This window comes from Monodelphis domestica, chromosome 7 (assembly GCF_027887165.1).
Source record: "Monodelphis domestica isolate mMonDom1 chromosome 7, mMonDom1.pri, whole genome shotgun sequence".
NCBI lineage: Eukaryota > Metazoa > Chordata > Mammalia > Didelphimorphia > Didelphidae > Monodelphis > Monodelphis domestica.
The window spans coordinates 11,222,057-11,238,271 of NC_077233.1; the positions used below are offsets into that span (position 1 = coordinate 11,222,057).

A 16,215-nucleotide genomic window follows, 5' to 3' on the forward strand; every position below is an offset into this window, starting at 1 on the left:
ATGGAAGTGGCCTCCTCTGTTCTTTCTAAACTCTTTCTACAGTAATACCCATAACCAGTTTTAATCTGGAATTTGCTCTGGCCCGAGCAAGAAAATGGCTCTCCTCCATAGATTAATGAATTCCTCCTTTTGGCTGAGGAAGGTTGCGCCCCCCACCATTAGCACATGCCTTCACTAGTATAGTAACATTCTTCACTTCCTCTGGAGAGAGCACCAACTCTGGTTCTTCTATTGGACGGCTTCTGGTGATAGTGTCTAATAATTCCTCTTTTTGAGCCAACAGAGTTCAGACTTCCATCAGCTCTTGCCTAGACTCACTTGATCTCCCTGTATTTAGGTTCTCCCTTCTCCACTTCATCTGTCCACGCAGCTACCAAACTGATGTGCCTAAAACATTCCTGACAAAGTCATTCCTCCCCTCAAGAAGCTTCAGTGGCTTCCTATTGCCTATAGGATAAAATGCATTGATATTCAGACCTTTGCAACACAGCCTGATCAGTTTTTCCAGGGTGATTCTGGGCACCAACCAGACTGGCCTACTTGTCATCCTACATATGTGTCACTTCATCTCTAACTTGTGCCTTTAGAGACGGCTTCCCATGGAAGAAAGTTCTCCCTCATCACTCCTCTACCTCGCAGGATAAGCGCTCCAGGTCTAGCTCATGGAAGAGGTGGAAACTACAGTGAATTTCATGGACAGATATGGCCATAGATACACACAGATGTATAGGTATGAGACATGTATACATATATATTTTTGTGGATGTATTTACACACAAACATCTATATCTATACACATATCTATATATAATATTTCATATATGTATGCATATATATGTTGTTATTCAGTTGTGTCTGACTCTTTATTCCCCCATTGGGGGTTTTCTTGGCAGAGATACTGAAGTTGTTTGCCATTTCCTTCTCCAGTTCATTTTACAGGTGAGGAAACTGAGGCCAACAGGGTGAAGTGATTTGCCCAGGATTCCATAGCTAGGAAATGTCTAATATTGGATCTGAACTCACAGAGATGAGTCTACCTGACTCCAGGTCTACATACACCATGTCATGCTGTTACCTACATGTTTGTGTATGTGCATATATGTAATATATTATATTTATATATTATGGTCTTATTCATACCCCCAAGAGAATGCAAGGTCCTTGAAAGCAGGAACATTTTTCTTACCTTTGTAACGCTGCTATTTGGTACATGGTGGATAGCTAAATAGCAAAATGGGCCTTAGAGTCAGGTAGACTTAAATTTTTAATCCTGTCTTAATCCCTTATTCACTCTGTAACCCTAGATAAATTATTTAGCCTCTCCTAGCCTCAGTTTCTTCATCTGTAAAATGAGATTAATAATGGCTCCTATCTCAGGCAGCTAGATGTGAGAATTAAATGAGATAATGTTGATAAAGTCCCTTGTAAATTTCGAAGTACTATACAATGATGATGATGATGATTATTGTGCTTTGTAAAGATACTTGTTAAATTAAAACAGAAATTAAATCCAATTTCCTTTTTCTTTTCAATTACTCCCTAACTTCAGATGAACATCATTCATAATCCCATGGTATAAACTGATCTAATTGTTCCCCTCTCTCAATCTCTGCACCGGACCCAAAATGGTGCTCCTACCGGTCTTGGAATCAAAGATTTCATATCCTGACTAATTGCCTCCCACCTCAAGTCAGTCAGTCACTTCAGCTCTCTGAGGGTCAGTTCCCCTAGAGTTCCTTTCAACTCAGATACTCTGATTCTTATTTGAATAGCAAGAGATTCACCCCTTCCCAGATCTAGAAATCTCCAAGAATGGGAGATTATTTTGTACTCGCCAGCAATAAATGAGGCAACAAAGAACATTAAATAATGGGGGCCTAAAGCCAATACACATCCGCAAGAGTAGCATAAGACCAAGCTTTGTAAAGGACATTTTCTATATTATATGTTGGCCTTTCCTATTAAATTCATGCTGATGAAAACTCTTCCTTGTCATCAAAAGTCTAGAAATGCTGAAAAGTCTCTGCCAAATAGGAGTTTCTGTTTTATCTTAGAGGCCATAGAAAATCCCTGGAGGTTTTGAATAGGTCAGTCATTTCATCAGACCTGGGCTTTAGAAGAATCACCCTGGTAGTTGTATGAAGAAAAAAGACTGAAGTACGTGGCAGGGGGCCCAACTAATTTGAGACCAGTTAGGAGATTCCTGTAACTATCTAGATCAAAATACCAAACACCCAGCAGATGTTAGAGCCTCTAACACTCCTGAGCAGCACAAAACCAGATTAAAATGGAAATGGAAATATTTAACAAAACAAACGAAAATATAATAAAACATAGATAATGCTAATTAAGTGTCTTTTTTTAAGCCAATACGTGTCCCAGAAATCTGATTTAGCAGATCCCATTTCTATTTGGGTCAGATGTCACTGGTCTAAATGACAGATGAGAAGGGCCTTCTAATTCACACTGGTGATTCTTAGTAACCTTATGTCCCTGGGTCTACTTCGTTCATCTCATTCCTGACACTGTCATCTAAACATACTTCTCCCATATTGTAATTATGAAGTGATATTTATGAACTCAAGTGGAAGACTAAATTTTCTCTATTACAATTAATTTTTATTATATTTATTGGATGAAGTCCTGCACTTGGGTTCAGAAAATCTATGGCATATGGATAGGATGGGGAAGCATGAGCCTATAAAGGAGTGTATAATTAGAAAATTTTGGACTCCATCTCCCAGAATTCTTTTCTTCTCCCAAGAATCCTTTTCCCTTCGTTCACTTTAGCATCCTTAAGTTATTGTTTTTAAGTTGAATGCTTTCCCTGTCCTCTCACTTTCTTCCCCACATGCGAGGCTGGGTGAACTCTCTGTTTCTCTAGCTTTTTTGCGCCAAGTTTTATTATTAATAAACCTTATAAATATAATACTTGGAGTATTGGATATTAACTTTTGAAATCTACAGGGGTTAATATGAGACTATCTCTAAAGGTTTTCATAGACTGTCATCTCAATACAAGACAGAAGTGTGATAAGGCAGGCACTAAAGCTAATGGGCCTAAAGGCTATATTTTAGTGTAATTCCCAGAAAAGGTGGGTGACAATCTCTGTTGGGGTCCATCCAGCGGCCCCTCTGAGGATCCAAAGTCTCTCTGCCCAGATATGACGTTATAGTCAGAATAAGGAAGTGAGACACACTGTGCATTCAACCCACGTATGTAGGCATCACACACAGAGCTCTGCCATAATGCCATGGTTTGTTTATTAAATAGGTTTTTTGGTACCTGCTTCTTTGACACACAATCAATCTTCTACATGTGTGACATTCTAAACTTTGATTGGATATTATCCAATTACCTAAACAACAAAAAGAATTCTGTGATCATTTACTAGCTTTCTACAACACTCTGTGATAGATATGATTAATGTGAATTAAGCCATTTGTAGGTTAGTACCCCTTGACCTGCTGAGAGGATCATTGTGCTCTTGGTCAGCTTTCACCATCCATCATAATTGCTTGGGAGATGAACAACAAAACATATTTGTATATAGGTGTGAGGACTTAAAACAGGCCAGTTTGGGGGTTTTCCTCAACTTACAAGTTCTGTTTTTCTTATGTTACTTTAAAGTGTCTAGCAATGCTGTTTGGCTTCGGTTTCAACAAATCCATTGGAGTGTGGTAACTGTAGGAAAAGATTCATTATAGCACTCAAGCTTTTGCCCAGTGTTTATTATAGGGCCTTGGAGTGTGTCTTGTGCTTGAGAAAGGAGGGGTCATAGGTAGTAATCTTTGGGCTTTAATTCTGTAATTGAAATCTTTTTGAGGTAATAACCTAGGGGGCTTGAAGTAGGGTGTGTATATATATATATATATATATATATATATATATATATATATCTATCTTATAAGTATTTGCTCTCGTATTATTTCTCCTGTATTGGGGAGAGAATAATAATCATAACAAGTCCATTAGTGGGGAAAATTTGGTGAGAGAAGTCACAGAGGGGGGATCAGCGGGGGGCCCTCATGCTGGGGTCTGCTTTGCAGACCTCATTTCCTCAGACTGTGACCTTGTCAACCAGTCGGGGGTATGATGGCCTCCAGCAAATCTCTATCCTCTGACCATGCTGAACCCTGCCCAGGCTACTGAGTACAGTTTGGGTGATCATCTTAGTAAGGACATAAGCACACTGAAGCATTCCCAAAGAAGAGAAACCAAGATGGCAACATAACTAGAAGTCACATACATAGAATCAGTAGCTGCTTCAGCAGTCAGCCTAGAGAGAGAAAACTTAGGAGAAAAATGATAGTTAAATAAATATGTGAAGGTTTAACAAGTAAAGAAGATGACTTCCTTAGAACAGTCCCCCAGAATAAAAGATAGGAAAAATAGCAAAGTTTATTTCGACTCAACTGGAAGAAAACAATTCCATCTAGTTGGTATAGTAAATAAGGTGCTGTACTTGGAGTCTGAAAGACTGAAGTTCAAATTCTGCCTCAGATATTTACTAGTTTTGTGACCCTGAGTAGACTATCTTTTCTCATTCAGCCTCATTTCCTCAACTATAAAAATATGGAAAACAATAGCACCCATTTCACAGACTGGTATTATGAAAAGAGACAAAATATAAAACACTTTGCAAGCCAAATATATATGTTGATACTTTTAATTAGTATGACTGTCCCAACAGATAATAGGCTGTTTCAGGAGAGTGATATCCATTACTAGATATCTTCAGCAAATAACAACATTTGATTCAGTCATTCAGCATTCATTTATTTATTATTAACTATTATTCATTAACTATTACTTATAAAGTCCTGTGTGAAGGAAGGAAGGAAGGAAAGAAGGAAGGAAGGAGGGAGGGAGGGAGGGAAAGAAGGAAACAGGCACTTATCAAACATCAATGTGCTGGGCAATATGATAAATGCTTTAAGAATATTGCTTCACTTGGTTATTATCTTACTTCATAGGGATAAAAAGATAAAATGAACAACAGACCTTGTTCTCAGAGTGTGTGGTCTACCTTCAGGAAGATATTAGAGAAGGAATTCATACTTTATAGTAGTTTATCTACCTATAAATGGCATGATCCTATCATTTTAATCTCAGGTAAGTATAGAACAGAAAGAATACTGAAATCAAGAACAGGAGCCTGGTTCTAGCCTTAAGTTGTTCCCTCTAACCCCAGATCAAACCTGAATAGGAATCCTAACTCTCAGATCCCTAATGTGGTTGTTCAACCTTTGCTTAGAGACCTCCAGAGATGAGGAAACCACTAGCCACCAAGGTGGCCCATTCCATATTCAAGAAATCACTGGGGTCTTTTTTTAAAAATTGTCTAAGGGTCTTGGCATCAGCACAGGAAAAATGTAAATATTTGGGGGCAATGGTTCCAAAAGAGTCAAGGAAATACAACCTATTTATTCTGCCTTCAAAGTTATGAGACTGTGGATTAATTTTAGATAAACACTCCCCATTTTTCAGGCACTTAGATGTTCTCATTTTTTTATCATTTCCTGTTTATATTATAACCAGTTTCTTGTATTCATCTGACATTATGTATTTGAAAAGGTGATAGAGCAAAAATATTGCCATATCATTCCAATCATCTTTAGTAAAGCAAAAATCCTCATTTCTGGAGTTGGGGGAGGAACAGTATAAATTAGTTTGAAAATACTTGTAGGAGTGGAAGATAAAAGAAAAGCTTTTTGTTAGCAATGGCCTAATTTTGTAAGTAAAAAAGTGTTTAGTAAATATGGCAACATTCTATTACTTAATAGAACACTCCCAAACCCCCATGTGTTCTTTTTCATACCACTATTCTCTTCAGGAATGTAGATTAAAACCCAACCATGGATGTCCTTCCCTCTCAACTCTTCTCATGAAATAAAGAAAAATAATGAAATAAATTTCATGCTACTTCTAGCTACCACATCACTCAACTTTATGTTTCCTTTATTCCCACTTCACCATAAATTCTACACTAAGGCATCATCTGAGCCAAACTGATTTCAGGGTATGAGCTTTGGACATTAATTGTTCATGTGGCCACCAGAAGATCTTAGGATTGTTGATTTAGATCTAGAGGGACCTTAGAGTTTGTCAAGGTCCTATTTATAGCTGAAGGAACTGAGGATCAGGGAGATGAAGTGAGTTCCTCAAAATCACACGTAATAAATGGGAGAGTTGAGATTTCAAATCTAGTTCTTGGATTCTAAAGCTGGTATTTTTTCTATGGCATTATGGATGATGCGGAAAGGCTCTTGCCTGGTGAGAAATGTTCTATCTACCTTCCTCTTTATATCTTGTTTGTTCAGTTGTTTATGTTCCATCACCCCATCCAACTGGAAAGTCCTTAGTAGCAAGGACTGGTTTTTGTTTTTCCTTGAAGCTCCAGTGCTTAGCTTAGTGCCTGGCACAGAAGAGATATTTCATAACTGCTTCTTGACTCAACTAGCCTCCTGTATTTATCTGTTAAAATACATCTAAGCGGGAAGGCAAGCACACCTAAGGTAATGGCTGTTTTGTGACTTCCTGGGTGAGCGCTAACAATAATAATTTAGTGAACAATTTCAGAACTGTAAAATGGACTGTAAGAGATTTGGAAAGTATCCTAAAAAAACTGCATAATATAAATGAAATAAATACATGGGCCATTAGTCTATGGCAGAAAGAGAAAGATTAATAACTTCCTTTGTTAGGAGGAACCATATTGATAGAACTTCTCAAAATGCATGATTAATGGGTTAAAACATTGCAGAAAATTAGAACAAGCAGAAATCATCTCACTGAACAATGGTAAAGGAGCATGGCATCAGATCTGAAGCATGAAATGAAATGGAGCCTTGAGAATGGCTAAGATCCAAGAGTGGAATGCAGCGGTCCTCCAGAAGGTTTGTGGGACAAAAACTGATCACCTCTAAGCTATCACGAGGGGAAACTTCACAAAATAGGGAGACCTAGTGGGGGAAAACCAACCTATGTGGTAGGAAGCTAAAGTACTTAAAATATCCCCGTTCTCCTCTTTGTTACTGAAGGTATTCTGATGCTGCACATGAGCCTGGATGCCAATACACCGACTCAGTTACAGAAAATCTCCATTCACCTACCTTTACAACAGTCTGCTTAGCATTGACTAATAATACAATACAATAATATTAGGAGCATGACTGGTCCCAGGACCATTTCTAGCTGAACTCCATTAAAAAATGAGATCATCCCAACAACAATAACTGCTAGTACTAAAGTGTCTCAAAGTTGAAAAAGGACTTTTCTTAAACTATTTTATTTAATTCTCCCAAACTCTCAGGAAGTATAATATTCTAATTATTAATTATTTTTATTAATATACTAATTATTCTAATTAGACCTCCTCCATGAGGTCTTTCCTACTTCCCCAACTGCTAGAGCCTAGCCATCAAATGATCACATATTTATTTCAAATTGATTTTGTTTACTTCTGCATGTACATGCTATCTCTTGTGACAATATAAGCTTCTTGAGGCCAAGAAGTTGTATTGTTTTTCTTTGAACCTCCAGGGCCTGGCATACTGTTCAGTCATTTGGTCCTACCCAACTCTTTGTGTCTCCATGGACTCATAGGACACCAGTATATAGTCTACGGGGTTTGGGGGAGCAAAGATACTAGAATGGGTTGCCATTTCCTTATCTAGTGGATTAGGCTAAATAGAAGTTAAGTGGCTCTTCCAGGGTCCCACAGCTAGTGTCCAAGACTGGATTGGAATTCGGGTTTTCCTGACTTGAGTCTCTTAGCTGCCTCCTGGTATCAGAGTCTATTCCTGGCACATAGTAGTCACATAATAAATACTTTTTTCATTGAATGATCCGTTGCTCCCTCTCTTTTCCCACTCCATACCATGTAAACTCCTTAAGGACAGAAACTATCTTGGACACGTTTTATTGTTTTGCCATTTTCTGTGCACACAGTGGGTGCTTAATAAATGCTTAAGTTAATTAAATGGTATGATTTTTACTGTCAGCTGACCAAAGTTATCCATAGAAGACATGCTAATGGGTTGATTCTGGGATTTTCTGCTGGGGGTATTTAGTGCTTATAGTTTATTTCCTGAAGGCAAAATCTGCTTTTAAAGACCAGATCTGATTCACAGCATCTCCAAATGCCACCTTAACCCTGGACTGTTCTGTCCTTGTCCACCTGAGATTTCCAAACAAGGGCTCTGCTCAATTTCACAAGCTTTTTCCTCTCTCTTTTTTTTCCCCTTTTTTGCAAGAACATCACAAAGGAGGACTAGGATAATTTATAATTCTTAATTAGCTTTTCTGTCAAGTACAGGAAAAATGCATTAGCAAGGAAAATTCCATGTAGATGTTAACATTGATTTCAGCCCCCGTGTCGTATTGTTGTTTAATAAATGGAGCTAATAAAAATACATTTTAAAAATCATTCATTTTAGAAGTGTTTTTTAAAGCGGGTCTTTGGCATTAATATTTATAGAAAGTAATCCTTTTGGGCTCTTAGTAGCTTTTCCTTTTTTTGGCCAACTAATCTGTTATGTAAATAGTGGTGTAATATTTCCATTGAACTCCCAGTGAAGTTAATTTACCCGGTTATTTTAAAAACACCTCTAATTAAAAATATTGCCTCTGCTTTCATCATTGTTTTCCTCCGCGATGCCACTACCACTCTCTACAACTAAACTGTTCTCTTCAGATGTTAGCATAGTGTAAAAATTATATAAAAACAGAACCTGTGAAATATGCAAGTATAGATATCTGTGATTTCCTCAGGGCAGGGACTTGCAATGTGGCAATTCCTTGTGCCATATGTGGATCCTAACCTTTCTAATACTTACTGGATAAGGCCATAAGGAGCTAGCTGGGTGGAGCAGTGAATAGAGCACTGGTCTTGGGATCAGGAAGACTCACCTTCATGAATTCAAATTGGCCTCAAATCCTTCCTAGCTGTGTGAGCCTGGGCACGTCACTTAACCCAGTTTGCCTCAGTTTCCATATCTGTAAAATGAGCTAAGAGAAGGAAATGGCAAACCGCTCAAGTATCTTTGCCAAAAAACTTCAAATGGGGTCATGAGGAGTTGGACACAATTTCCTCAAAATAGTCCCTATTTAATACTGAAACACAAACATAATTTATTTATTTGCTTATTTGTTATATTAAAATTCCCAGTTATCTCCTTTTCTGCTCTCCCCATTAGAGAAGGTATCATTAAAAAAAAGATATATGTATATATAAAACTGTGGCTCTCTTATTTCTATTTATAAATTCTTTTGAGGGTGGATATTCACAAGTCATTCTTCAAATAACATTAAATAATATTTCTGCTACTATATATAATATTTTCTTGGTTCTACTTGTTTTTCACCTGTCATAACCTCTCTTTCCACGTATTTGTTTGTAAAAACAAATGGTCAAGAATATGAAAAGAATCAATGTAAAAAAATGTAAAGAAAGAGGTTCCAGCAGTACCAGGCTTTAAACTATATAAAGCAGTAATTGTCAAAACCATCTGATACTAGCTAAGACATAGAAAAATAGGTCAGTGGAGCAGAATAGACATACAGTAAACAGTTGTAGATTATAGTAACTCTGTGTTCGCCAAAAGTAAAGATCCAAGTTTTGGAGATAAGAATTCCTTATTTGGTAAAAATTATTGGGAAAACTGGAAAGCAGTCTGGCAGAAACTAGATAAAGACCAAGATCTTACACCATTTACCAAGATAAGATCAAAATGGATACATGACCCACCCATAAAGGGAGAAATGAGAAGCAAATAAGAACAGGAAACAGATTACCTCTCAGATTTATGGATAGAAGAATTTATGAATAAATGAGAGCTAGAAAGTATTGTGAGATATAAAATAGATAATTTTGAATACATTAAATTAAAAAAGGTTTTGTACAACTAAAGCCAATGTAGCCAAGATTAGAAGGAAAGGAATAAATTGGGAAAAAAAAGTTTACAGACAGTTTCTTGGATAGAGGTTTCATATCTAAAATATATAGAGAACTTTGGCAAATTTATAGAGAACATGAGCCAATCCCAGTTGATAAATGGTCAAAAGGTATGAACAGAGAGTTTTTGGATAAAGAAATTCAAGCTATAGATGCATATAACTACATAAAAAATGTTCTACATCATTCTTGATTAGAGAAATATAAATCAAAATAATCCTGAGATATCGTCTCACATTATCAAATTGGGTAAAATGATGAAAGGGAAAAATGACAACTGTTGGAGAAGATGTGGAAAAATGGGGACACCCATGTGATCCAAGCATTTTGGAGAACAGTTTGATTCATGCCCGAAGAGTTATAAAACTGTGATGCAGCAATACCATTATTAGATTTATTTACTCATGTGATCAAGGAAAAAGAAAAAGAACCTCTATGTTCTAAAATACTGATCGCAGTTCACTTTGTGGTGGCAAAGGACTAGAAATCGAGGAGAACCCCATCATTCTGGGAATGACTAAATAAGCCACGGCATCTGATTGTGAAGGAATACTATCGTACCCTAAAGAAGGATGAACAGGTTAACTGAAAGCAAAAACAAAGCACAACTCCCTTAATAGCCATCTTTTGTTTTGTTTCATCATAGGGTTGGGGCTATACCCAGAGTGACATAGTTGAATAAATGGCTTAAGTACTCATTAAGGTCCCCTCAGGAGGACCAACTTCATGCCCAAAGTCTTTCTCCATTCTCCCAGCTGGTTGTGGTTCCTAAAGCTACTCTGTGCTGCATGAGGAAGGATGCTTGACCGGGCTTTGGTTTGAAACACAACTCTGCCTCTTACTACCGGCTTCATCTTAAAGCTCCCTTGGCCTCAGTTTCTTTCCCCAGAAATGAAGTGACTGGACTTGATAGTCTTTGGGATCTCCTCTAGCACAGAATCTATGTTAGACTATATGCATGTTGCAAGCAAGAACCATTATTTTGTCTTTTTAATCATCAGGGCCAAGCATACACCAGGTGCTTAACAAATGCATGTTGAATTGCTGCAGAATCAATCCAAAGCAAAATCTTCTCAGCTTGACCACATCTTCCTTTTTGTCTATTTTTCTGTTAATTCAGAAAAAAATAAGAATGTTCAAGATATTGACTAGAGATGGACCCAGAGGCTGAAGATGTAGAATATGAAGACTGTCTGGAGAATGCTGCAAGGCGACGATTTGCAGAGTCTAAAGTCATCTGTCTATGACTGAAAAGAAAAGTTAAAATATGAAAAGGAAGCCCCAAGTATGCTAGGAAGGAAGATAAGATAATGCAAAGAGAAATAGCCCTCTCAGGGCCTGCTGAATGCCAAGGGGGAAGAGTGTACCACGTCCAGCATTTTATCAACGCGCAGCCTAAACAAACGTCAAAGGGAATCACTGCTTTAACAAATACAGGCAACAATGGGGGGAGAAGGGGCCATTTGTTCACATACATTTAGTCAAGGTTAACAATGGATAAAAATATGTACTAAGAACAGATTTAATAGCCCTAAACTGTCATTCAGTTTGTAGGAGGTATTCAAGATACAGCTAATAAAACACAAAAAAATGGTCTCAGCCCCACAGAAATAGAATTTTCAAAAGGCTGGGGGAAAGGGGGAGGGGAGAATGAAGTGAGAAGACAAGGGAGATAAATGCTTTCTTTTCAGAGTTCCTTTATAGTTAACCGGAACCCAAGATTGCTGAAAGTTCTCCCACTCCCGTTGGCTGCTTTGCCACTTATCAGAGTCACAGTAAAAGGAAACTGCCTAAACATTTCTAGGTCACTCTCCCACTTTGTTTGTTCATTAAGCCCATGGGAGCTTCCATCCAGGGCTCCATAATCATTGTAGGAGTCCTCATTTGGAGTCGGTCTAATCAGATGCTTAAGGAGTGGTGACCATCGCGCTCTGCTGACCTAGCCAGCCCCAGAGGGTTCAGGTTCAATTAGGAATCTACCTGATGAAAAACAAAGTCCATTAGGAAATGATTGGAGTCATGACGTTATGTCATGGGCTCAGCCCACAGCCATGTTCTAATCAAACTGTTCAAGGAAGATGAAAAAAAAGAAAAAAGACAGCTCCATCAACTTTTCCCCTTTAATTACTGTTTTCTTTCCCTTCCTACCCTAAGTCTTCAACCTTAAGTTCAGTAGGAGGTGACTTGAGATAGATGGTGGTGAAAGATTCTGTTCCAAACAACCTTGCTGTCATCCCCAAGGAAGGCTGGGGCCAGAGGCTGCCCCACGCTTCACCTCTGAGCTGCTGCTGGGCTCAAACCATTCAATGGGCTCTTTCCGGAAGAAATGCTAAAATCTGAAGTCTGTTGCTCACATGGATCCATTGGAGAGTTCTCCATCAGGAACGGATGCCCAGTGTTGGCAGTAAGAATATACTGAGAAGACGAGGAAACCGATGACCCTCACAAGACGGGACAAAGAACAGACCCAAGCCTCGAAGTCCACCTCTTGGCAGTCTCCTCTTCGTGGGCTTTGCAGTCGGCGGCCGCCCCAGGACTGGCCATAAGAAGCCATTTACTCCAATTACTCCAATTTTTGTCTTTGAAACCTAATAGCACATGGCCGGGATTTCTCTGACACAAAGATAACAATGTCAAATGGCCTGACTCGGCTGGGAGTCCTCGCCTCTGCTCACCTCTTCTCAGGGGACAGTCTTAGAGAAAACCCTCTATTTTTCTAGTTTCCTCCATATGTAAAAGGCAGCAAGGCCATCCAAGCTTGCCATGTTATCTTGACATGGATTTTGGCTTTAAGACAGGATGATTCCTGGATTTGATCAGTCCAAACCCTTCAAGATCCAAGATCTGTTCGGAAGTTCCTGTGATCACTCACATCATGATCATTCTTTTACTGATCTAGTTTTGCAGAATTGTTTACATGATTCTAGGCAGACAAACAAGAAAGAAATACATGATGAACAAGGCATTTCTTTAGGTCTTAGAAAAGTGGTGTGCTATGGGGAGTTTTAGATTTGGAATCCAAGAATCTAGTTCAAATCCTTCTTTAGTCATCTCCTACCTCTGTCCCCTTGAGTAATTATTAATACTATAAATAGATAATAATAATAATAATATTTCAATTTGCTATTTTACTGCTTTCACAACTTAAGTATATCGTTATGAGAATGTAAGCTCCTTGAAGGCAGAGATCGTGTTTTTGCCTTTTTAAATACTCCTAATTCCTTGAATGGGGTCTGATATCTAGTAAGTGCTTAAGAAATGTCCACTGATAGATTTATTGCTTATCTTAATTGACCTTCACAATAATTCTATGAAGTAAATATGATTATTATTATCATTGTGTTGCCTGTGGGTCTACATTTCCTTGTCATTAAAATGAGAGGCTTAGACTAGATGACCACTGAATCCTTTTCAAGTTCAGAATCTGTTGATTTTCAGAAGGAAGGAAGGAAGGAAGAAAGAGAGAGAAAGGAAAAAAGAAGCAAAGAGAAAGAAACAAAGAAACAAAGAAAAAAGAGAGAGAGAGGGAGGGGGAGAGAGAGAGAAAGAGAGGAAGGAAGGAAGGAAGGAAGGAAGGAAGGAAGGAAGGAAGGAAGGAAGGAAGGAAGGAAGGAAGGAAGGAAGGAAGGAAGGAAGGAAGGAAGGAAGGAAGAAAGGAAGAAAGGAAGAAAGGAAGAAAGGAAGAAAGGAAGAAAGGAAGAAAGGAAGAAAGGAAGAAAGAAAGAAAGAAAGAAAGAAAGAAAGAAAGAAAGAAAGAAAGAAAGAAAGAAAGAAAGAAAGAAAGAAAGAAAGAAAGAAAGAAAGAAAGAAAGGAAGGAAGGAAGGAAGGAAGGAAGGAAGGAAGGAAGGAAGGAAGGAAGGAAGGAAGGAAGGAAGGAAGGAAGGAAGGAAGGAAGGAAGGAAGGAAGGAAAGAAGGGAGGAAAGAAGGAAGGAAGGAAGGAAGGAAGAAAATTGCATTTCAGACATATATAGTTTGCACAAAGATATGAGATGGAATACTGTCAGTAATAAGTAACAATAACAAGTCAACAAAATTTTTCTCCCTCAGTTCTACAAAGAAATCATCCAATGGGAAAAGTCTGGGTATCCTTCTATTATTTTACATTGCTCTCCCAAGTATACAAAGGGTCCCATTCCCAATAAACTTTGTCAGCACTTTTCACTCTCAGAGCTGGAAGACCGGCCTAGGACTAAGACTAGAGTAGAAGAAGACCTGGGGGGAGGGGAAGCATCCCTGAACAATATGGCAGCGACAATCCTCCAGTGGTCCGGGCCAGGCTTGGTCAATTACCATTCGTGATTAATCAGCCCCTATTGATAGCGATGGCCACACAAGAGCGGGCAAGACAGGATTTCAGGCGGAATGAGAAATGGGAAGAGAGCTTAAAAGGTGACCTTTTAAAAGTCAGGGTCAAGTACACAACCTAACCCATGCCCAGCATACTTCAAAGCAAAGTGGGGCCGGATAGTTTGTTTTCTTTATATATATATATATAATTTTTAAGTGACTCGGGCTCTCTGCACCCATAACTCCATATTGCCAAAGTGCGTAATGTTAGAAGACGATCCTTCATTCTTGTTATTCCAGTTACACATTGAGAACTCCTCTCAGTTGCCCATTTAAGTCTGGGCCAAGATGCCTCTCCTGTGGAATGTACTTAACAATAAGGCAACCTGTAGGATTAGCGGTGCCTGCGAAGTCGAAAAGCAAAGCCGTCTGGGGTGGCCGAGGTTTATGTTACAGCAGAGCCCAGAAATGTACAAAGTCCATCTGAGCTAAACAGGAAGGCCGGACCCCGGGCAATCTGTCATTGTCAGCCCCCTTGTCTATCAGTATTACCTTGTGCTTGGAAAAGAGCCGGGTAAAAGGGGGCTGCTGCCACATTTATGGCTGAAGGGAAGGGGAAGTGCTCCTCCTCCTCCTCCTCCTCCTCCTCCTCCTCCTCCTTAAGACTGAACGTTTTTTCTTCTTTAGTGCCTTTCACACAGAAGGCGCTTAATTCCATTTGGGGAAATGTTTATTGGAATATTTCTTCATTGAATGTCTATTGTTGATAGGGAAGATTCTAAAAGCCATTCCTTGACAAGTTTCCACTCTATAACATACGCGTCATGAGGGTTGGGGCCGTTTACTATTTGTCTGTGAAATCCAGACCCCACAAGGAGAATGGCATCTAGTTGGTGTCTAATAAATGTTCCCAAACAAAGGAGTGAAAAAGTAGTGGAGCTGAAAGAGTGCTGACTCTCTAGAGGCAACGTCGGATAGTGATGAAGATGATGGCGATGACCGGGGGTCACGTTGACACAGGTCTTTGGGGCTTATGAAGAGCATTACTTGGCAGCACCCAGGGGGCTCTACCTGGCTGCCACCATGATTTTCTTGAACCTTGGTCTAATCACATCCATTCTCTCCTCAGTAGTGTCCGGGGGCTCCTCATCATCTCCAAGATAAAAAAAAAAACAAACCTCTTTTGTTTGGCACTTAAAATTTAAAGCGTTTGACACTCGGGATCAAACCGACTTTTCTTCCCAGCCCTATTATTACTCCCTTTCATGTCTTTTATGGTTTAACCAACTGGTCTTCTTGAACTTCCTCCCAGAAGACAAAATATCTCCCAGGTATGCCTTTGCCCAGGATGCTTTGGAACGGAGGAGTGACAAGACACTGAAGGGTAGTTTTGGAATTTGATATTTCCTGATTTAATTTCATGTTCTCCCGCCTCCAGGAATTCGACTTCTGTGTATTATCTGACTTGTGTGTTCAACAGAACAGTCTTAAAAGTCACGTGTTAATGCAAAGAAGATGAAGGTTTCTTGAGGGCCAGAATTGCTTCGCTTCCGTCCTGGTCCCCCGAGGAGTTGTACAGTGCCTGCCTACAGGGGTGCTTACCAAGCAACTGCTGTGATAAGAGGCACAGTCCGTGACCGGCTATGCCCCCACGTCTCTCTGTCCTGGCAGCTAAAGAAAATTCAATCCGAAGTCCATGAAGATTTGTAGGGCTAAATCAAATCAGAATTAAACGAACCATTTGTAAGCATCTGAGTATCCTCGCAAGCCCTGTGAGATCAAATTCTCTCCATTTTACAGATAATGAAACTGAGTCTCAGAAAAGCGACCTGATTTGTCAAGATCACATAATAAGTGTCAGAGGCGGGGTTGGAACTTGAGTCCTTGAGATTGCTTGAGCCCAAGTCTTGAGCTCTTTCTACTTTCCTGCTGCGTGTAGGAGCTCTAGAAAAGGGCACTCCTGGAAC

The 16,215-nt window shown here is 39.2% G+C and overlaps 1 protein-coding gene across 10 annotated transcripts in view; it reads right to left on the bottom strand.

Annotated features, from left to right (window-relative positions):
- ERC2 (ELKS/RAB6-interacting/CAST family member 2) overlaps positions 1-16,215 on the bottom strand; it is a 1,021,362-nt gene that overhangs the window by 295,786 nt on the left and 709,361 nt on the right. The window lies entirely within an intron of this gene.